The 24,406-nt window shown below is 46.0% G+C and overlaps 1 protein-coding gene across 5 annotated transcripts in view; it reads left to right on the forward strand.

Annotated features, from left to right (window-relative positions):
* Window positions 1-24,406, forward strand: part of HIVEP3 (human immunodeficiency virus type I enhancer binding protein 3) — a 530,360-nt gene that overhangs the window by 420,416 nt on the left and 85,538 nt on the right. Inside the window, exon 1 of one of the 5 annotated variants that reach the window (XM_027864569.1) lies at window positions 18,945-19,013. The exons of 3 other annotated variants lie outside the window; for them this stretch is intronic. The gene's annotated coding sequence lies outside the window, so the exon portion shown is untranslated. Of the gene's footprint in view, window positions 1-18,944; window positions 19,014-24,406 lie in introns of those variants that run through there. One more of the 5 variants, XM_027864566.1, reaches the window with a different exon arrangement.

A 24,406-nucleotide genomic window follows, 5' to 3' on the forward strand; every position in this document is an offset into this window, starting at 1 on the left:
TTAAAATCTTTTTTTATGGGGGTAGGCAATCAGGGTTAAGCGACTTGCCCTGGGTCACACAGCTACATTTGAACTCAGGTCCTACTGAGTTCAAGGCTAGTGTTCTATCCACTGTACCACCTAGCTGCCCCTCTTTGAAGTCCTTAAGATCAAAAGGGTACTTCCTTCCTAACAACCTTTTGATGAGGGTAAGGTAATGTAAATATTATTATTCCCATTTTGTAGATGAGGAAATTGAGGTTCACGGATATGATGAGATTTGTCCATGGCTACTTACCTTGTGAGTTGTAGCAATGGTACATGAATCCAGTTCTTCTGACTCTAAGTCCAATTCTCTTTTACCACCCTAGACTAACCAATAATTATTATTACTGGTTATTATTATTAATAGTAGTAATATAAAATATTAAAATCATCACCATAAGCATGAGCTGTTGTTGTTTTGATGGTGGTGGTGGTCAGGTTGATAAAGAGCTAGGAAGCAGGCAGGTTTGTCCATCCCTCGTTTCTCTAACCCTTCCTCCACTTGCCACCCTCTCTGCACTGCTTCCAAGGGACCCAGAATCCTCACACTGCCCATTTTCACAGCCCCCTCCATTGCTGTAGCTTGGCCTGACCTCTCAGGGCAGTTGCCCATGTCCCAGGTACTGAAATTCACCTGCAGTAGGTGAAGTTGAAGATCAGACATGAGCTCTACTGGCTACTTCTCAGGACTCTGTCTCATCTGATCAGTTACTTCTGACTATGTTGTTCACAGGTCACTGTGACCCTCCTATCTTGTAACATATGTGCATTTCATCAGGGACCTCCATGCCCTAAGCCCATTGACCCATGGGAGAGATTTGGGAAGAGCGGCAAGCCCAGGGACGGAGATAATTTTGGATAGCAAGAACCAAGAGTTCACATTCTGACAATCTACTTCTGTATTAACTTGACCCTCCCCGCTCTTGTCCATGGTGACTTCTTCTTAAGAGACACCCTGGGTGCCAACTAAGCATGGAAGTGGAAATTCCAGGAGGGGATTCCTGAAGTAATTGTTGGGGATCTCATGACTACTATCAGTGTCTCTTATCTTGTGTGAAACACTCTGGCCTCAGAAAACAAGTTAGGGTGTAGGAAATATTGTTGAGGACAGAATTGTCAATAATGTTATGACAAAGTCATTTCTTTCCCGTCCTTCGGTACATTCTGTGTTTAAGACCTCAGGCACATCACAGCACATCCTGATGAATAAGCCTTTACTATGGTCACATACAACTCTGGAGAACACAGATGTACTAGGAGAACCACCTGGTGCACTCCCCAGGGCCACACTGCTCTGTGACAAATTCAATTCAATAAACATTTATTATGAAATGTCTCCTCTATATAAAGCTAGGTCCTCTGCATTCAGAAAGTGAAAATCTGCAGTCAGTGTTGGCCCTGAAGAGAAGGCCTTGAAGTAGCTTACAGTGGTAAAAAGGCCTCTCACCTGGATTTCCTGCTTTTCCTCCTGTCAACCCACTCAGCTCTACAGGCACCACAGGAGAACCAGTTTAGTCAACACAGACCCAGGAACCTGGGGCTCTCACTGCTTTTATAACCTCCATCTTATGAGTGGGAGGGATTGGTGCCTCTTAAAGGCTACTGGCATCAGCTGCTACCCTCTCACTTCCGTGGCTCAACTGTCCGTCCTCAGCCCAACACCACCGAGACTACAGTAAAACTACCAATGAGCATGGAGACCATACTCATGTTTGGTTTGGAGCCATAGACGACTCTGATTTGTATTCAGGCAGCCTGTCTCCTAATTTTGGAAAGAACATGCTGTTAGAGCCAGGTGGAAGCAAAGTGTTTTATCAGCCCTCCCCCACTCCAGCCCCAAATCAAACCAATAAAAAGGGAATGCCCTGCCACTCAGACTCCATCCTAACGAAAGAGGATGCATTCATTCATTCATTCATTTTGCTTTTTTTTTTTTTGAAGTGCCCTTAGTTTCATCCTTGGCAACACCAGCATCCCCAGCTTCACCCCACCTGAGGCCACCCATCTGGCCACTCGGATCTCCCAGCTACTTCCTCGCTCTCCCCCACCCCAGCTGTTTGGCATTGGCTGCCCTGTGGTTAGTACCACCATCTTGGGAATTGCTTTCTTTCTGTCTTTCTTTCTGAAAGACTGGTTGGGGGAAGCAAACAGAGTTCCCTTTGCCTGTGGGGGGTGCAGGATTAGGTCTGGGAGGGGGGAGAAGGGAGGAGAGGACAGGACAAAATCAGGAGATTTTGAAGAAAGTAAAGGACCTCTTTTTGAAAGATTTCTGCCTCCACACATCTATCTCACCGTGTGGCTTGGCTTGTGGATTTGATATGTGTGTGTGTGTTCCCAGTACATTTTCTTCTCATTTTTAAAGCCATACGTAACTTCGGGGACATTTAATCCATATGTTTCTGATTCTTTAACACTTAAATCAGCCAAACGTTGTTTGGTAAGACATATTTGCAAAGCCCTTTACAAAAACACTTAACTCCTTCTTTCTCCAGCATGGGAAGGCAGGGTCCAGGAGGTTCATGTTGCTCCCCACTACCACCATCATTTTCCTACACAAGAAGAAACCAGTGTCACCTTCTGACCGGGGTCTCAGTACATTTACAGGAGGGAGGGACATTATCACCCCCAGTGAAAGAGGAATTCTCAGGGTCTATGTCTTCATCAATCACCTAATCACCAGCATTTATTAAGCAGTGACTATCCCCCGTGATCAATTTCCATCAACTCATGAGTTGATATCTCCCCCAATATCAATTAACCAGTTACCAACAATTAGATTTTACGAAGAGGTATTTTCTGAGGAAGCATAGTAGGAACATAAGTACAAAAATACCCCCCACCACCCCAAATGCAGAGTAGAGGGTGGGAGGGCCCAGCCCTCTACTGCCCCCTTAATCCATGGAAGGATGGACTTAAATGTATAATGGTTGCTACAAAATATTCTCTCCACCATAGTCAATAAAAGACTTGCCCAAAAGATATATTGTCTCCCCTGCTGGATCAGTTTCTTTCTGGGCTGGGTCAAACAGGCCATTTTTCAGGGATCCCCACTAGATTCAGCTGCTGTGTCTACTAGCAGACTCTAACGTTGACTCCGCTTACTGGACCTCTTGTGGCTTTTCCAACCTTTTGAGGTTCACAAGATTGTAACCTGGGCCACATAGCCAATACACATTCACCTAAAATCAGGAAAGAATAATAGAGACAGGAACAGAAGAATCAAAGGCATCACTTGTTCATAAGCACATGGCATGGGATGGGGAGATTAGGTCACGGTCAGCATGTTACACCTGACTGCTTACTTTTCTCCCCACTTAGAGGCTTACAGCAATTCTTGCCTTCCTCACCACCAAAGAGAAGAGTGAGAATTTCATCTATTGGAGCCTATGGCATGCAGCATGCACACTTACTTCTGTCTCAGCAGCCAATAAAAAGGCTTTTTGTCACCGCGCAATAAACTGGGAGGAAACAGTCAAGCTATCTGTGCATGCTCTGAATCTGGGAGGGAAAGGGCCCTTCCCTCTTGAATTTCATCGAGGAGGCTCACCAACTCTCCACATTGTAGACTGCAGTAGGCACATATTGGACATACTCTAAGAGCAGGAGGCCTATTGGCCCAGTCTGTCTCTTATATTACACTTAGGCAGCTGGTAATGCAGTAGGTACAGTGCCAGGCCTGGAATCAGGAAAACCAAAGTTTGCATCTGGCCTTAAGACACTGAGTAAATCACTTAAACACTGTTTGCCTCAGTCTCCTCATCTATAAAATGGGGACAATGATTGCACCTACCAGGGTTGTCACGGAGATCAAATGAGATAATAGTTACAGAGTGCTCAGTGCGGCGCCTGGCACATAGTAAGCACTATATAAATGTTAGCTACTTATTATTGTTGTTATTTATTATTATTATTATTAATTATATACAAAATAGATACAAGGTGATTTTGTGGGAAAAGAAAATAGAGGAGAGGAGGGAAGTGGAGAGGAAGGGAGGAGAGGGCCAAGTACTCTGCTTAGTGCTAGAGATAACAAATATAAACAAACAAACAAACAAAGATACATGCTGCCCTGTAGCAGCTTACATTCCAAGGGGAGAAGACAACACATAAAAGTGAGCTAAAGGTACTGGTGGAGGAGGGAGGGTTGGGTAATGGAGTACCTAGTATGAAAGCATACTATCAAAGTCTGGAAGGCAGAATCAGAGCCAGGAGAGGAATGAAGGCTGACTGTCCTGGGCCTTTCCACAAAATAGAGGTCCTAGGAGGAATTTACCAATGGGAAAGGGGGCTGGCCTAACCAAGGAATATTCCAGAGTGAGAAGGCTGCAGGGGTGGTTGGATGTTCCAGTGTGAGGAGGCTGCAGGCACTGAGGCAAGTTTCGGCATGAGAGAGCAGCTAAGGCATCATATGGAAGTTCTCAAAGTCAGGAAATCACCCCCCTCCCCACATAACCCCCAACTCAACACCTGCAGTTAAACTCTCCCCTCTACCATCTCAGTCCCTGGCTCAGATTTGGTGATCTACATCCCATTTCCTCTCCTTATTTCCTTCTAACCTCTCAACAACCCTGCAAGGTAGACAGAGCAGATATTATCTGGGAAACAGCACGGTGGATGAGAAGGGTAGAGCTCTGAGGATCAGGAGGCTTGTGTTTGAATCCTGCCTCCAATCCTGACATTTGACATTGAACCAAGGTTGAGTGCCTTTCCCTCTCTGAGCATCTGTTTCCTCCTTTGTGAATGGAGGGTAATAAGTTTCTCACCACTCTCCTTACCATTCAGCATTGCTCTGAGGAAATACTCTGAGGAAGGTATTTTGGAAACTTTAAAGCATGTCTACACATGTGAATCATCATCATCACCACCACCACCACCATTATTATGACTTCAGGTGATGGTGATGATGATGGTGGTGATGGTGATGATGATAGTGGTGGTGGTGATGGTGATAGTGGTATTGGTGATGGTGGTGGTGGTGACACTGATTATGGTGATGGCGATGGTGATACTGATGATGATGATGGTGATGATGGTGATGATGCTGGTAATGGTGGTGGTGGTGGTGGTGGTGATGTTGGTGATGGTGATGGCAATGGTGATGCTGGTGATGATGATGCTGGTGATGGTGGTGGTGGTGGTGATGATGATGGTGATGATGGTGATGGTGATGATGATGATGGTGGTGGTGGTGGTGATGATGGTGATGATGATGATGATGATGATGAGAGCTGACCTCAAGGTCAGGAAATACCACGTTCAAGCTTTACATCTGACATAGTGTAGCTGTGTGATCTTGATCAAGTCCCCAACCTCACAACATCCAAGGCAGCTCTTTAAGACTAAGTTGCAGAGCTGTTGATGGACACCAGTGAAAGGAGTTTGTATACAGGAATTTCCCTATACCAGTGGTGTCAAACTCAAATGGGAAGGGGTGGGGTGGGGTGGGGTGGGGAGACAGCACTAACCAGTACATAAGGATCCCTGCAGGCCACATACTGACTTCATTTTAAAATGTAAGGTTATCTATGTTTTATTGTATTTTTATTTATTTTGTCATATCGTTCCTGTTTTCATCTGGTTCAGGATATACTGGGGAGTATTGTAGGTCCCTGGACCACGTGTTTGACACCTCTGCCTTATCTTGTTGAAACCAAATCATTTTTTAAAAAATGCATATTTTAGAGATGAGGGAGCTCATAGTGGGTAAAGTGATTGGTCCAAAGTCACCTAGCCAATTAGTGATAGAGCAAAGATTAGACATCGCAGTCTAGCAGTTGGTCTTCCAGATTTCACATATAGAGGATGGTAGTAGTCCAATAAGGGGACCCTCCCTCTTGCCTTCCCCACCCCCACCTCCCAGCAAGAGCTACCCAGAACCCATCCAGGTCATTTGTCTTGCTCAGATAGCTTAGATGAGATGGGTGTCATCAACTCTATTCCTTCCGAAATGGAGAGATGGAGGACCACTAGGCCTTATTATCTGCCCTGCCCTTAAACTCGGATGACTCCCAACACAATCATCTGATATACTGTCAAAAACAACCTTTGGGCCTTGCCATCTGGGCATCTAGGTAGCAGCTGGGCAGCTAGGGGCAACTAGGTGGTACAGGGCATAGAGCACTTGGTCTAGAGTCAGGAAGACTCAAGTTCAATCCAGTCTCAGACACTTACTAGCTGTGTGACCCTGAGGAAGTCACTTAATCCTGTTTGCCCTCAGTTTCCTCATCTGCAAAATGAGCTGGAGAAAGAAATGGTAAAACCACTCCAGTATCTTTGCCAAGAAAACCCCAAATGGGGTCACAAACATTCAGACATGACTGAAAGGAGTGAACAATAAAAATTACTTTTATTATTATCTGTCCCACTGCTGCCCACTTAGGACTTCTGGGCTTTTCCATTCTCTCTATAGCTGAACTTTCTTTTATATGTTGCCTCCTCTAATTAGAATGTGAGCTCCATAAAGAGCAGGGAATGTCTAGCTTTTTCTACTCACACAGTGCTTGGCACATAGTAAATACTTAATGATTTTTCATTCATTCATTCATTCATTCACTCACTCACTCATTCATTTCTCTGTAAGACCAAGGTGAATCCCAAAGCACAGGCCCTCTCATTATGCCTCATCCTGAGACGGCATTTGCTGGACAACCCTGGTGGTGGGGAGACGTTGGCCAGCTCAGGTTTGGGAGCCGAGAGCATCTGTTCAGAGGGAACATGATTTGTCTTTTTTGGCAACCGAAAACAGACTTGCATCTTTGATACTGAGCAGCAGATGCTAAATCTAAAATTAGGCTGTTGCTTCCCTGTGCCAGTTACTTACATTAAGGATGTTTTCGTTTATCTTCTTCTTACATCTGTTAATGGACAGTAAGCCTTCTAAGCCATGCTGGGGTCATAACCCCTTCAGGCTCAGCCATGGGGGAAAGATCAGGGAAAGAGGGAAGGAGATTAAAAACAGTGGTATTATCCCCCTCCCCCATCCCCACTCTTCCCACCCCATGGCTTCATAGTTTTCCAAACCCTTTCAGAAATGTGATGATCTTCTGAACACCTCGAGGAGAGGAGGCAGGAATCAATGTGATTTCTCTCTTACCGAAGAGGAAACTGAGTCTCACAGAGGTAAAAAGCCTGTATGAATATAGAATGGGGGAGGTGTGGCTAGAAGACAATTAGATGAAAAGGTTCTGGGGGTCTTAGTGGATTGCAAATTCAGTATGAGTCAACAGTGTGACAAAGCAATAAAAAAAAACCCAGCCTACTGCCATCTTGGTCACTGTTTATAGCAGTCTAGTGCTCAGTCCAACAGAAGTGACAGTCACACTGGACTGTGCCCTGGTCAGACCTAGGAAATACACCTAGAGTATTGTGTTCAGTTAGGAAGGACACTGACAAATTGGAGATATGGGACCCTCAGTTTATGACATGTAAATACTGGTTGAAGGAGTTAGGGATGTTTAGGTAGAGAAGACTGGGGTTGGGGGTGGGGGGTCATGAGAGCTGTCTTCAAGAAATACATATCACAGTGTTGTGTAAGAACACTTGGACCTGGAGTCCTAAGATGTGAGTTCAAGCCCCAGCTCCACAAGGCCAGGAGGTAGAAGTAACAATAATGATAATAGCACTCATATAATGCCTACTATGTGCCAGGCATTGTGCTGTGCACTTTAAAAATATTATCTCATTTGATTCTCACAAAAACCCTGGAGGTGGGTGCAGTTATTATCCCCATTTGATATTTGAAGAAACTGAGGCAAATAGAGGCTTAATAGCTTGCCCAAGGGTCACACAGCTGGTGTCAGAGATCAGATTTGAACTTAGGTCATCTTGATTCCAGGTCATTAGGCCACTGTAGAAGTGTAGGTGTCTGGGACATAGCTTGTCACTGAGGCAGCAGAACACACAGGGTACATCTGAGTGACTTTAGACAAATCATGCTCAAACTCTGGGATTCTATTCCCCCATCTTCAAAAAAAAAAAAGTTATGGGCTAGAAGGAGATGATTTGCAAGGTCTTTCTCAGCCCTTCAGCTTGTGATCCTGCAGGTATTTAAAGGGCTATGGTGTGAAAGAAAGATTAGCCTTATTTTGCTGAGCTTCAGGTCAGAACTAGGAGCCAAGAGGCAGACATAACCGAGGCAGACCCAGACTTAGCCTCCTAACCATTGTCACTGTCCAAAAGTGGACTGGGTTGCCTCAGGGAAAGAATGGCCCCATCATTCCTGAAGGTCTTCAGGCAGCAGCTGAATGACCATTTGTCCTGGAATGTTATAGAGCAGGCCTGCACAACCTGTGGCCCGCCAAAGGATTTCTGGCAACCCATGAAAAATGTAGAGGAAAACATCCTCTACATTTTCACAGGCTGCCCAGAATTCTTGGGTGTGCCCAGCCTGCGGACTGCAGGTTGTACAGGCCTGTTATAAAGGGTAGCCTCATTCAGGTGTGGGCTGGACTCAAGGTCCCCAAGCTATCTGTCAACTCCTCAGAGACTATGACTTGTCCAAAGTTACCCAGGGGGCAAGTGGAACCTTAGCTTCGGAACATGGAAAATAAGCCATCCTGCAGCTCCTTCTCACTCAAAGAGGATTGGATTGGGGTGATGGATATGAAAGCACTTTGGAAATGGTGGTTTGCTCTGTACATGGGAGGTAGCTTTGATAATCAAAATATTATTAATTAATGTATTGATATTATTGATATATTAAGAATAGAATCTTATTAACAATAGCTACCATTTGTATACAGTTATCCCTTCCACATTGTGACTTTCTCCATCACAATTTCGATATATCACAGGCAGCACAAGAAATTAAATGGCAATTTGGCGGATGCCGTAAGGACACCCAAAGGCCAGCAGATGACACAGAGCCTATGACTAAATACTTAACCCAAATTTTACAATAAGGTACTGCAAACAGCCCATAAGAGAAAAAGAAAAAAAAATCAGACTTCTTTGATATGAAGGGAGGGCCAAAAAATTTTACCTGGCTTTTCCAGATTGTGGGGGACACCGTGCCCCTAACCCTCAGATATGGAAAGGATAACTGTAGTACTTTCATTTCTGCAATATGCTCTACAAACATAATCTCATTTGACTTTCACAATAACCCCATGAAGTAGGTGTTATTAGTATTCCCATTTTGTAGATGAGGAAACCGAGCCTGACAGAGTACATAGTAGGTGCTATATATGTGTGTGTGTGTGTGTGTGTGTGTGTGTGTGTATGTGTATATATATGTGTGTGTGTATATATATACATATATATGTGTGTGTATATATATATACATATATATATATATGCTGCTATATATATACTTCTTCTTTTCCCTTCTCTTCCCTCTCCTTTTTCACTTTCCCCTTCCCTACTATGTGCACATAAAAGCTAGCATTTTTAGGCTCTAAGGTTTGCAAGACTTTACATATCATCAGATTTGATCTCCATAACAACTCGGTAAGGTGGGTGCTATTATTATTATCATTTTACAGATAAGGAATATGAGGCTAAATGAGGATATATGATTTACCCAGGGTCATACAGCTAGTAAGTGGTTGAGGCTGAATTTCAGCTCAGGTCTTCCTGACTTCAAGCCCATGGCTGTAACCAAGCTGTCTGTTGTTTCCTCTGATAGAATGTAAACTCTTTGACAGGAGGGCCTGTTTCAATGTTGCTTTTGCCCAACTCCATCTTCCCTGTCTAGAATGCGTTCCCTCCTTACCTCTGCCCCTTAGAATCTCTCACTTCCTTCTACGTATAGCTCAGCTGCCCCCTCCTTCATGAAGTCTTTCTTGATCCCCTCCCTGCCCTTTCCTCTCCTCCCCACTCCTGGGTGCTCTTTTCCTCTTGAAATTATATGGTGCATACTTTGTATTATACTTGTCAATGTATATGTTACATCACCTCTGTAGAATGTAAGCTTCTGGAGGGCAGGAACTGTCTCAAATTTGTATCTTCATATCGATAATGCCTGGCCTACCGTGAGTGCTTAATAAATGCTTGTTGATTGTTGATTGATTAATAGAAGCTGGAAGTGGGCCTCAGAGGCCCCGGTGTCAGTGGGGCTGGACACAGCCTCGCTCACTCACACCCGCTCTGCTGACTCTCGTCCAAGTATTTGCTTTCTGGTCTGTTGGCCCTGCCTGTCCCTGCAGGCCCATGTTAACTGCTTAGTATTTCTGAAGGGATCGATAACAGCTTCTTCTGCCCAAGCTGATGGTTAGCCAGTGGGATTTAATGATACCCTCAGTCCTCGTCCTGCAACTTAACAGCAAAACCTGTCCAACTACAACCCAGAAAGTGAGGGTATTGGGTCCCCAGTGCCCTAGCGCTCACCTGCTTATTCGGAACAGTCACCAAGGGGCTAGGAAGGGGTCAATGCTGGTGCCCTAGTGCTCTTCCCTGAACAGGCCCCCATTTTGGGGAGAGGCCACAATGGCCAAGACACAGCTGAACAGCCCTCATCTTCTTTTCTCTGTGGCTGCTGCAAGCACCCATACACCTCTGGAAAATTGACATGTATGGCTGGACCTTCTCGGAGTCAGGAACTGCAAGTTTGAAGCTACTTCTAAAATCTTGCCTGACCTTCAAGGCTCCTTTCAAATATCACTTCCTCCAGGAAGTCTTTGCTTACTTCCTCCCTCTCCCCTTTCCCCTTCCCCAAGAAAAGATTTTGACAAGCCCACGCTAAAAACACAGTGAGAAGGGAATCAGGGTCAGCAGAGAGCAATAGAATACTGAACTTGGAATTGGGAAAACCTGGTTTCAAATGTTACCATCCTCACTATGTGACCCTGGACAGGTGACTTACCTTCTCTGGACCTCAGTTCCACAATTTTTAAATGAAAGAATTAGGCTTAAGAATCTCTAAGGTGCTTTTTGGGTCTAGATCCACGAGCTTAGCTTTCTTTCTCATCTCTGAGCTTTTGGGTAATTTAATTCAATTCAACAGGTATTTATTAAGTCACTCCTGGGTACAAAGCACTATGCTTGGCACCTAGGCTGCAAAGATGTAAACCAATAGAGGCAAAACAAATCAAGAAATATTTTTTAAATGTGTATCATTTGCCAGCCTTGGTGCTAAACACTGGAGATACGAGGACAAAAGTGACACATACAGCCCCATGTAGTCATGACCTTGAGACCAAGGCAGCAGTCAGTCAACAAGCATTTATAAGGCACCTACTACATGCCAGGCACTGTGCTAAGCACTGGATTACAAAAAAAAAAAGCCAAAGATAGACCCTGCCCTCAAGAAGCTTACAATATTGGGGGGGGGGCAAAGTGCAAACAGTTATACACAAACAAGCAAGTGCCTGTCATCTCAGAGGGATGGGCACTAGAATTAGGGGGAATTGGGAGAGGTTTCTGGGATTTTACCTGGGACTTGAAGGAAGCCAAGGAGACCTGGATACAGAGATGAGGAGGGAAAGAAGACCAGCCTGGGGGATAGCCTTTGAAAATGCCCCAAGTCAGGAATTAGGGTGTCATGTGTGAGGGATAGCTAGTTGGGTTAGCCACTTGTCATTAGATTTCAGAGTCCTTGAAAAGCAGTAAGGTCTGAGAAGACTGGAAAAGTAGGAATGGGTCGGGTTGTGAAAGATCATAAAACCCAAACAGATGATTTTCTATCTGATCATGGTGGTAAAGAGAACCGGCTGGAGTTTATTGAATAGGGGAATGGTATGGACAAATCCAAATTTTGTGAAGATCCATTTGACCGCCAGGTGGAGGAGAGGCTGGAGTGGGAAGAGACTTAAGGTGGGTAGATGAACTATATGAATATTTCAGTTGGCTATGATGTACAGGGTGAATTTGGAGTCACCATATAGAGATTCTTGAATACTAGGCCAAGGAGTTTGTATTTTATCCCAGAGGACACAGGTTACCATTAAAGGTGTCAGTATAGAAGCTACAAGGTCAGACTCATAGGTCAGAAAGAGTCTCTTGATAGCTGGATGAAGGATGGATGGGAGAAAGGCAACAGTAGAACCATCCACATGTCTTCTGTTGTGATTCTTTCCACTGATACTTGTCTCATCTTATTGCTTGTGTGATCTTGGGCTACTTTCTTTCATTTCTGTTCTTGTTTCCCCTTCCAGAGCCTTTGATGACTATTTTGAAACCCACAGAAGTTCTTGAAAACTATGGTGTAACTAGGGCGACTCAACCCCAGAAAAGGCAAAAAAAAAAAGACAAAAAAAGACACCCTTTGCCTCAGTTCCTCTCTAGCCATGGTGAATGTGCTCATTTGTACTCCAGGGTTCCCATGAGAAATAGCCCTATAGCAGAATGAGTCCTAGACTGGGAACCAAGATGCCTGCGTTCTGTTCCTCACTGGCCATGTGGCCTGGTGCTAGGCTCTGAGGGAGAGCCAAAGAGAAATGAGAAGACCTGGTCCTCCTGGAGATTATAATCTAGTAGAGGTATCAGAGACCTAGACCAGGAAGGGGCCGAAGAGATCACCTAGCCCAAATGTGTATCTTACAAGGATGAAGCCCATCTTTTACTGGAAGCCTTTCCCCAACCTCTTTGTGTGTATGTGTGTATAAACACACATATGTGTGTATATGTATGATATGTGTATATATACATTAATATATGCATTATATATACATTATATATTATGTGTATGTGTGTGTATATATGTGTGTATGTGTATATGTGTGTGTATGTGTATATATGTGTGTGTGTATATGTGTGTGTATGTGTATATATATATATATATATAAAATCTTGCTTTGTATGTATTTGTTTGCATGTTGTCTCCCCCATTAGATTATAAGCTCCTTGAGGGCAGGGACTGTCTTTTGCCTCTTTTGGTATCCCCAGAGCTTAGCACAGTGCTTAACACATAGTTCAATTGTTGTTCAGTCATTTTTCACTCATGTCCAACTCTTCATGACCCCATTTGGGGTTTTCTTGGCAGAGATACTGACATGGTTTGCCATTTCTTACTCCAGCTCATTTTACAGATAAGGAAACTCAGGCAAACAGAATTAAGTGCCTTGCCCAGAGTCACACAACTAAGTATAAGTGTCTGAGGCCAGATTTGAACTCAGGAAGATGAGTCTTTCTGATTCTAGGCCCTGCATTCTATCCACTGTGACATAGCTGCCCCCATATCAGCACATACTAGGTGCTTAATAAATGTTTATTGGTTGAGTGAATTGAGTATTCTCACTCAGTTGAATGGAAAGTACTCTAGACGTTGGAAGTCAGAAGATTTGGGTTTTAGGTTTTTTTGTTTTTTGTTTTTGTTGAGGCAATTGGGGTTAAATGACTTGCCCAGGGTCACACAGCTAGTAAGTGTCAAGTGTCTGAGTTCAGATTTGGGCTCAGGTCTTCTGGACTCCAAGGCCGGAGCTCTATCCACTTCATCAGCTAGCTGCCCTTGGGTTTTAGTTTTGACTCCATCATCTGGTAGTTGTGTGGCTTTAAGGAAGTCATCTCTCTGGGGTCCAGTTTTCCGGACCATCTACAGAATGGAAATACTACAATAATACCTGCTCTGCCTACCTTATAGGGTTACTGGAAAATTATATGTATTTGTGAAAGCACTGTGAAAATTATACAACTTTATAAAATGTATGACAATGTGATTATTCTTTTTTTTTTATTTTTATTTTAGGCGATTGGGGTTAAGTGACTTGCCCAGGGTCACACAGCTAGTAAGTGTCAAGCATTTGGTCTGAGGCCGGATTTGAACTCAGGTCCTCCTGACTTCAGGGCCAGTGCTCTATCCACTGCACTATCTAGCTGCCCCGACAATGTGATTATTCTTATGTGCTTCTCAGACTATGTAGTTGAAAGAGCATAGACTTTGGAGTTAGAGGACCTGGGTTCAAGTCCTGAGTCTGTCACTCCCTGGGTGAATGTGGCCAAGATACTGAGCTTCAGTTTTCAGGTCTTCTGACTCCCAGAGTCAAGAGTTCTTTCCACTATCCATACGTGCCGCCACTGAATTCCTCTTTTCAATATAAATTTCATTTGTTTATTCAGCAGCATTTATTAATCATCGACTCTATGTCTGGCACTATCCTAGGTTCTCAGAATGCCCTGGAAGAGTTTACCTTTCACTGGGGCAATTGCCATTCTGTTTGTTAGGTCCATTTCATTCATCCTGTTTATCCTTCACCATAGTTAAAAGAGCCAGGGCTCTGGGGGAAGAGGACCTGGGTTGAAATACTGTATGGCCTTGGAAAATTCACTGTCCTTCTCTGTTTCCTCCCCTGGACCACATGGCCTCTTCAATCCCTTCCAGCTCCATATCTCGAGTCCTATGACCCTAGGAAATGCTACCACTCTTCTGACTCCTGACCTGACAAGAAAGCTGTGGAAGTTCAGCCCTAGTGGATACTTGCTCCTAAGAGAATTGAAAGTTTTCTTTCAATGTGGCCAGTGCTGAACTTCACAAACCATGCAAAGCATTTTCATTGCCAACGAAATGTGGAAAAATTGCAGATCTGCCAAACTGTAAATCAACACACCAACAGTGGAAACAGCAGGACTTTTCTTAAGAACAAAGGAGCCTTCTGTTCCCATTTTACAGATGAGGAGGCTGAGGCTCAGGAAGGAAAGGTAGCTTGCCCAATACCACAGAACTAGGAAGAGTTGGAACCTGGAAACTGCCAGTTTTCTGCCTAGACAAGAACCTAATAAATGCTCACTCCCCAGAAGGCTGTTAAACTTTCCTTTGGAAACATGTCACAGTAGATAGAACACTGGTCTTGGAATCATAAAGACTTGGTTTGAAATCCTGCCTAAGACACTTCCGAGCTGCAGCGTGGTGAGGGGAAGAGAGGGCTGGGTTTAGAATCAGAGAAATTGATTTCATATATGGCCTCAGACACTGGCAGGCCTCTGACTCCAAAGTCTGTGCTCTTTTAACTACATAGTCTGAGAAGCACATAAGAATAACCACATTACCATACATTTGTATGGAGTCAGGAGGACCTGAGTTCAAATGTGACCTCAGACACTTGACACTTACTAGCTGTGTGACCCTGGGCAAGTCATTTAACTTCTGGGCCTTTATTTCTTCATCCATAAAATGGACCAGAGGGGGCCGGAGGTCCCTCCCAGGTCACGATTTGTGATGAGATCATTTCTACTGTGCCTTCCATGTCTGAATGACTCAGTGACCCTGGACAACCGAGAGACATCTCTTCTAGCTCTATAGCTATGATAGCATGACTCCAAACAAATCAATGAACCTCTCTCAGCCTTAGTTTCCTCATTTGTAAAATGGAGATCATAATAACACCCACCTCACAAGTCTTGAGGCATATAAAATATTTTGCAAACCTTAATCCCTTAAGTGTGATCTATTTCTTCAAGGCAGCCCTTGGCAGGGCAGAGCAGGCTCTGGGCAGGGCAGAGGGCTTCCCAGGTTTGCTTCGAGACCTTTGGGCAAAGGCTCGGAAGTTCAGGGTTCCGCCACTGTCCCTGCTGTGGTAGTGATTTTCTCCATGTCACTCCAGGGCAGTGTCCTGATTTAGCTCATTTTGTGTTTGCCTTTTATTAGAGAGCAAAGGGCTTTTTTCCCCCAAAGAAAAAGCCTCTTTTTTTGCTCTTGGAGAGCCCAGTGGATTGGATGGATACGGCTGTGGCTTTATTCTCAGGCTCTCTTTGCCCTGTCATCATTTCCTCCTCTCTTCTCTGGCTTTTGAGGCTATCTAAGAGCCTCTCAGGGAGAGATGTTGACTTGTGCAGTCTTTTAATACCTCTCTGTCCTAACATCCTTGATTCCTATGCCCTATATAAGACACAGCAAGCCCTGATGGGAAGACTGAACTTAAGAGTTTGGAATTAGGAGACATGGTTTTAGATCCCCACTCTGATGTTTACTAGCTGGGTGACTCCAGGCAAGTCACTTGATGTGTTTGAGCCCCCTCTGTAAAATGAGGATGATAATGCTAGTACTGCTTCATTATCTGAGGGCTATCTTAGATAGATGGAGAGTGAACAGACAGCTGGCCTCAGGGAGGCATGGATTCAGATCCTGCTTTTGATACATATTGACTGTGTGACTTCGGAAAAGTCTCAGAACCTCACAGGCTCCCCAAGTAAAGACAAAGGTTCTTAACTGTTCTTGTGCCATGGACCCCTTTGGTCAGTCTAGTGAAACCTATGGATCCTTCCTAAGAATTATGTCTTTAAATGCATGAAATAAAATACATAGCATTACAAAAGGATTATATTGATTATATTTCAATTATATTGAAATAGATAGCATTTTTTCCCATCCAAGTTCATGCACCTCCTGAAATCTACTCACAGACCTCACTGGGCACTGGGAGGTCTGTGGGTCTCAGGTTAAGAATCCCTGCCATGTAAGTTGTGAATAGTGATTGATCTGCCCTGGTAGAGGTGATTTCCTCATTGGGAGCTGTGTACACCTGTATGTACATCTGTCAGTGAAGCATTGTGGAAAGAATGCTAGATCTGGGGTCTGAGGACCTGGGCCCTAATTTGGGCTCTCTGGGTTAAGTCAGTTTGAGTCTCTGAGCCTGTTTCCTCCCCTGTAAAATGGCTATGCAATCCCAAATGTTACTTCCACACTAGACTCCCTTAAGTATCATTGAATTGTGAATATTAGTGTGTCTTGGCCTTTGGATCCCTCCTGTGGTCCCCCTTTGACTCCCATTTGCTGGATGAAAAATAGCCCCCAGCTGCTCTGCACAACCAGGCTCAAGAGTTCAGGTGTGACTCATGCCATGAAGATAATGAGATCCACAGTGCTTCTGGCAAACACTGCCCTTTGGGAAGTCCCTGGGGGGCATGATGATTCTTCTGGTCAGAGGTCCAGGAAGCTGAGTGTTATGGAGCATGTCCTGTCCATCCAGAGTCTCTCCCAGCAAGCTGCTTTTAGCTTCTGCCCCAGGGCATCCTGAAGGGCTGGCTAGAGGCTGTGCCACAAGGAGCTCATTCATGGGTACCTGGGAGGAGGATCCTGCCAGCTGGGGCAACACCAGCAAGGAGAGAGTAGAAGGGAGGGAGGGAAGAACCAGGCAGCATCCAGCCCTAAAAAGAGCACTGGGCTTGGAGTCAGTGACGGGATCATGGACTGACACATCTGGAGCTGGAAGGGACCTCAGCTGCCATCCACCTCAACCACCTCATTTTACAGATGAGGAAACTGAGGTTTAGGGAGGGTGAGGTTTTACCTAACCCACATAGGTAGTGCTTGCTAGAGCCAGGATTCAAACGCAGGCCCTCTGATTCCAAATTCAATGCTCTGTCTACCCCATGCTGTTCCCCTTTTCATGGGATTAGTGAAGGAGCAGAGCCCCTAGAGAGTGCAAAAGGGGATGAAATGAAATGTAGGACCTGTGGAAGAGAGGAAGAAAGAAGAGCTAGCGAAATGAAGACAGACTTGGGGCCCAATACTGATCCTGCAAGTAATTCCCCCCCATTTGAACTTCACTTTCTCCATCTTTAAAATGAGAGGATCAGATCACATCCATCCAGCTAGAAAATCCTAAACTGGCAGATAGATGGAAAGAAGAGAAAAGAATTTCGAGAGGGTGATGGGAAGCTGCATTATACAAATCCAGCCCCAGGAATCCTAATTACCGGGGTGGCTAATTCAGGACAAGAGGACAATCTCTGACCGGTAAGACAGGCTGGAACTAGGGCAGGACTTTCAGCCCTTTCCAGTGGGTGCTGCTCGAGGTGAGACAGAAGCATCAGCAACTGCTTTTCAGACCTTCCTCTTTCCCCCTCCGTTCCCTCCAGGAGGAAATGACCCCGGAGAGGGGATGGGGTGAGGGAGGCCAGGAGGGAGGGGTGCAGCTGCCCAGGAGCACAGACTGACACCGCCTGTCACTGAGGGAGCGGAAGGAGCGCACAAGCTCAGCCGCGGCCTCCTGCCCGCCCACTCGCTCTGGCCTGACCCCCTCCCCTCTCTCTCCCTATCTGGAGTCTCCCCCTCCCCCCAGTTCCCGGTGTTTGCCTGGAAGGAGACAGAGTGGAGGGGGGGGCATAATTCCCACGCAGGGATTCCCCAGACAAGGAGACCCCTCCCTCTCTCCCTCTCCCTTTTTGTCCCTCCCTCCTGCTGAGCGCTGACCCAGCGGTGACCCGGGGTGCCGGGTCTCTCGGTTGTGCAGGGGGACCTGGAGGAGAAAGACCGGTGGGAAAGGAGGGAGTGAGGGGGCGGGAGGGATGAAGAAGAACAGCAGGGGGAAGAAGACAGAAGGGGAGAAAAGGAGGAAGAGGCTAGAGAGAAGGACGTAAAAGAAGAGGAGGACGAAGATAAGGGAGGGGAGAGAGGAGGAGGAGAAGAGGAAGAAGTGGCTAGGAAGAAGGAGGAGGAGGGGGAGGAAGATGGGGGAGAGGGAGAAAGGAAGGCGGGGGGGAGGAGGAAAGTAGGGGAAGGGGAGAGGGGGAGGAGGGCAGAAGGGGAGGAAGAGTCTGGGGAAGAGGAGGAGGACAGCGGAGGACGAGAGAGGGAGGAGCCCGGGCTGGGAGCTCCTGGGGTCAGCACCAGCGAGGCTGGTGGCGGTGGCGGGAGGCGCTGGGAGCTGGGCGCTCCCTCCTCGCTCTCTTGGAGCGGGGCTGGCTCGGGAGGGCTGCAGGCACATCCTTGTGCAATGCTTGAGAGGCAGCCAAGGGCTGAAGGATTCCCTCGCCGGGGCCGAGCGCCGCCCGCAGCTGCCTGACAACAGGAAACAATGTGTAGTGAATGGAAAGAAGTGGGTGGCCCCGGCTAAACGACTTCCCTTTACATCACTGCCCAAATAAGGAGCTTCCAATTAACTGCTTCGGCCCCGGGCCGGCCCCGGGAGCAGCTTGCGCCCTGGTGCGTGGCGCCGGCCCCCAGCTCCTGCTCCGGGTGCGCCTCGGGCTCCGGCTCCGGCTCCGGCTCCGGCTCCGCGCCCTCCGTGCGGCTCGGGCGCACTCGCGGGGATCTGGACCCAGACCGGGCAGACGGGACAGGCAAGGCCAGAGCAGCCGCCGGCCCCAGGCTGGAGCAGCCAGCGCGCCGCTGTCAGGTGAGGGAGGCGCCGCGGGGCCGCGATTGCGATGGGGCACGGGCAGCCCGGGGGAGCCCAGTCTAGGGAGGAAGGAGCAGGGGCACCTCCGGGCCCGGGGAGGGCTTTGGTCGGGAGCCAGAATGGCCCCCCGGGCGGACGGAGCCGAGCCGCGAGCAGTAGGGGAGGGGAGAGGAAAGCAGAGAAGGAAAGGGAAGAGAGGGCAGAGCCTGACACAGCCCCACCGCACTGGAGGGGATGCCGGAGCCTAGAAGCGAGCGAGGTGAGGCGGGATGCCCTGTGCGCTGGAGCGGGCGCGCCCAGCTGGTCCGGGACCGAGACAGGGACAGGGACAATGGGCATATAGGGCTGGAGAAGAGGAGGAGGAGGCTGCCACTGGTAGCTTCCCCCCACCGGGAGCAAGGCTGGAGCTACCACCGCCGCTGCCACCAGGGCTTACAGGAGCTAAGAGCCACCTTGTTTCCATGGGGAAACACCTGGACACACACAGCGACACAGACGTACACAGAGACACACACATGCTTCTAGACTCGGGCGCAGAAACAGTCACATAGGCATAGTCACAAGTCACAAAGATATATAGATAAACAGACTCACGCATAGACAGAAACACATAGTCACAAAGACACAGAGACACACGGAGACATACAAATACATGCATAGACGAATGTAGTCACACTCATAGACATTCACACACACACAAACCCAGGCGCACAGACAGACAGACCTAGCCACATACTCTTACACAGGACACATCCACCCAGCCAGGCAAATCTCCCCCTGCCTCTCCTGGGTGTGTTTCCCGTTAGGTGTGGGCACTTTCCTACTGTCAGACAGAGAAGTCCCAGCAGGGTGGCTGTCAGCCTGCTTCTGAGTAAGCCAAAGAAACTCTGCTGTGAATGGGCAAATAGGGAGCTCTGCCTTTCCTTGAGATCCCAAGGAAGCAAGGACTGCAAAGACTGGGTGGGAGAAGCAGCCCTGCCCCTGAAACCCTCCACTGTTCAGGCTGGTCGTTTCTAGTCTAAAGGCTTCACAGCCGTGTATGGAAGGGATGGGGGAATCCATCGGCAGGCTACAGTGGCAGGAGCTGGAGAAGTCAGAAATAAGCATCTTGGTCTCAGGGCCAGGCACAGTGCTTCATGTGCACATAGTAGGTACCCATATTTGTAGACTGAATGACTGAATGACTGAATGAGAGATTTTTAAAAGTATTCTGGCTAGCTCCCTGGGTCCCAGCTCTGCCACTTACTAACCATGTGATTTTGGGAAAGCTGAACTTTGGGCCTCACTTTCCTAATCTGAAAAATGGGATAGATGAGCTTAGAACATTATTGGAAAGACTGTATATGTGTGAGATAATATATGAAAATGTTGAACTGTATTAAGGATAAGAATAACAATGCTCCAACAATCACGTTAAGTGCCTTTCACTTTGATGCTACTGTGATAAATTGAAAAGGGAGTGGATGGGGGAAGAGGATAGATAAAAAAGATCCCTAAAAGCTTACAAGGAAACAGCATGGTGCTATGGAAAGAACCATTTATTTGGAATCAGAGATCAGAAGATCAGAGATTTTTAAATGTGGAAAAGACTTTAGAGGCAATTGAGTTCAACCCCTTCATTTTACAGATGGGATAACTGAGGCACAGAGGTTAAATGACTTACCCAGGTCATACAGCTAGAAAATGTTTGAGATAGGATTTGAACCAGGGTCTTTCTTACTTGGAGGCCAAAGCCAAATTTGAGTTAGTGTGCTCTGCTACTTGCTAGCATGTATCCTTGGGCAAGTCACTTAACTTCTCTGGGCCTCAGTTTCTTTATTACACAATACAGAGGGTTGGGCCAACTGGCCTCTTAGGTCCCTTCAGTCTCTAAATCTATGATCTTATAATCCATATAGTGGTATATAGCATTTGGAGGACCAGCTCTATGATTTCTTTCTTTTTACATTTTAAAAATTTGAAACATTTTCAAGTAACAGTATATTTTAAATCACTCTGTTCCTTACCATTGAGCAAAAGAAAAAAAATACTCAATTCATATCAAAATAGTCTGGCAAGACAAATTCCCATGTTAACTCTGACTGAAAATATGTGTGTCCTGTATTTTAAGTTCATCACCTTATTTCATCATTCCTCTGGACCCCTAATTTATCATTGCATTGATCAGAGTCCCAAAGTCTTTCAAAGTTGTTTTTGTCTACAATATTGTCAACATTGTATAAGGTATTCTCTGAGTTCTGTTTACTTTCACTCTGCAACGGTTAATAAATGTCTTCCCAGTTTCCTCTGAAATGATACATTTCCTTATTTCTTATAGCACAATGATATTCCATTGCATCCCTATGCCACAATTTGTTTAGCTGTTCCACAGTGGGAGGACACCCCCCCCCCCAATTTTCCAGCCTTTGGATACCACCAAAAGGGCTGCTATAGATCATTTTGTACATGTGGAACTGTGATTTCATTAATATGAGGTACCTTCCCCCAAGGAAACTCCCTTTACCAGTGCAGGTTGGCACCTGTTATGTAACTTAGCAGGAGTGGGGAACCTGCAGCCTTGGGGCCACATGTGGCCCTGTAGGTCTTCAAGTGTGACCCTTTGACTGAATCCCAAACTTGAGGAGCTAGAGGGCTTCAAGTGGCCCTTCCCCTGACTCAGAGTCTTGAAGGGTTGCCTGGGAGTCAGACAGGTGAGATAACTTGCCTGCATGTGTCAGAGATAGGACTGGAAGCCAGGTTCTACTGAGACCCAAGTTGACTCACTATTTTTGAATTAAATTGTTGTAAGAAATTTCCTGTGGGTTTGGCAGGTTTCTAGAAGGGCTATCTTTGAAACCATTACCAGAGGCCCCCTCATTATTTCTGGTTCTGTAAAGTGAAGAAGGCATGGCAGATCCCTTAAGTTACTGAGGTGACAATTACTATCTTTGCATCAGCTTTCCCAGTTGTCACATGGGCAGCCACTCTCTGGGGGCCACACATGGCTATGGTTTTTTTTTTTCTCCTTGTATTTTGGGATGTTTGCATCCAGTAGTACACTCATATTAATGACTTTCATGATATGTGTTGTTCTGTCTTTAAGCTGTCTTCTAGCTCTGCATCCTGGGCTGCTTTTTTTTCCCCTGACATATTCATGAGGGAATCCATCCTGGGCAAATCCCCTTATTAGCCCCTATTTGGGGGCTAGTTTCTGCAATGCAGTGCGTGGTATAATTGTGAACACTGTTGATAAAAAGAATAAGGGGGTTATAGTCCCAATGTCCCCTGTTCTGGCCAGGCAATCCAGAGTATTGTACTCAGTTATGGGTGCCACATTTTGGGGAAGGACAATGAGGAGTTGTCTGAAGGAAGGTCATCACATTGGTGTAAAAAAAAAAAAGATTTTGAATTCATGCCAGATGAAGGCCAGCTGAGGAAACTGGGGATGGTAAACCTGAACTTGCCCACTTCTACAAGAGGGCTTTCCTGATTGGTCCCCAATTGTTCGTACTGCCACCCACACAACCCAAATATATATCACCTGATGTAAAGCACTTGGCAAATACTTGGAGTATCATTATTCTTATCTTTAATCTAGTTCAGTATTTTTCATGTATTCTCTCACATATATTAATGTATTTGTTTTATACATACTATATACTTATACATACTATCTAAAGTTGGATAAGCCCTTGCTGGAGAGATGATTCTGACTCAGGTGTCAGTTGGGGTCCCTTCCAACTCTGGAATTCTGGGATATAATGGCAGCAGACAAGGTGTCCTAACTGGTGCTTCTTCTCCAAGCACATTATCATCGTTTGCCTGGATTCCTGAAATAGCTTCCTAACTGATCTCTCTGCCTCCATTCCCTCTCTCTCCAATTCATCTTCTGTATGTTGCATGATAATCTTGCTAAAGTCCAGCTCTCATCATCACTCACCTGCTCAGAAGTCCTCAGTGGCTCCCCATTGCTTATCTAAGGAAATAAACACTAATCCTTGTGTTTAAGAATTATTCATAATTATTCTTCAGCCTCCCTTTCCGGTCTTATTTCATACTACTTTCCTCCCCTCCCCACCTCCTGGCTTGTTCTGTCTTTTCCTACACTGTTCCCTGTGACTAGAATTAGGTGTCATCTTCCACCCTCCTACTAAGCTCCTGCTTAGATGTTCAACTCCTCCAGGAAACCTTCACACATATGAAGAGAATTCCAAATTGATATTCCTAAAGTACAAGGATGACTGTTCTATTCCATGGTTCAAGAAACCTCCTTGGCTACCCATTTCCCTCTAGGATAAAATATAAATTTCACCATTGGACATTTAAAACCCTTCACAATCTGGCTCCAACTTACCTTTCCCCACTCACTATTATTAACTCTGTGTTCCAGGACTGTCCTATTTCTTGTTCCCTGTATATAATATTTAGTTTCCCACCCCCACACCTTTGTAAAGGCTGTGGTCCATGATGAGGATTCTCTCCCTCCACACCTCAACCTCATAGAATCCTTACCTTTCTTCAGAGTATTTGCCAACTCCTATCAGAAGGCTTTCCTGATTGCCCCCCAATTGTTAGTGTTCCCTCCCACACATCCCAAATTATATTTATTTAATATAATTTTTGTATATACATATCAGTTTAACATGTTGTCTTTCCCTCCATCTCCCACACCAAGAGTATGTAAGCTCCTCAAGATGGGGTATGCTTTGGTTTTTGTGCAGTGCCTGGCACATAGTAGGGTAAGGATGGGAAAGGGACCTGAGATTTCACTGGTATTCAGTCCAGTTCCTCTGACTCCAGAGTACCCTGCTGCCTCCCTCCTTCCCTCCTCAGGGTTCACCTAGAACAGTGTAGACCCCCCCTTTGTGTTTCTCTCATTCTCCCTCATTTTGTCATTTGTTGGATGCTCCTCTTTCCCCACTGCTGACCATGAACTCCTCAAGGGTAGAACCTGTGCTGGGCTTTTGTACCCCAGCCCTTTTCTAAGTAGACACTTCATAAATCTCTGCTGATCTGGACACTTAGCCCATCCCAGTAATTGTCCCACATGATCTCTATCAAACTCTCCAAGTGATCGCCTTGTCCTTAGCAGCCACCCCAGCCCTTCAGGGTCACCAGTCGACAGGCTTCAAGCCAATGGGCTATGGCCTCAAGGCCAAGTCCAGGGAGCAGGCTGGGCTGGTGGGCCCAGGAACTTCATTTGATTTCTGTGTGTGTTAGTGTTGCTGATGGGCCGAAAGGAACCTTCCTTCTGGCTTACGTATTTCTTCTCTGAGTTCTCATGGTGCTCCTTGGTGGGAATCTTTGCCCGGCAACTTTTATAGATGCTTACTTAGGTAACTGCAGAGTAGCAGAAGTAACCAAGGATAAGCATTTCTATTCATTCCTTACCAGTCACCTTAGCAAGGAGG

The sequence above is a fragment of the Vombatus ursinus genome, unplaced genomic scaffold (assembly GCF_900497805.2).
Source record: "Vombatus ursinus unplaced genomic scaffold, bare-nosed wombat genome assembly UNPS02014775.1, whole genome shotgun sequence".
Lineage (NCBI taxonomy): Eukaryota > Metazoa > Chordata > Mammalia > Diprotodontia > Vombatidae > Vombatus > Vombatus ursinus.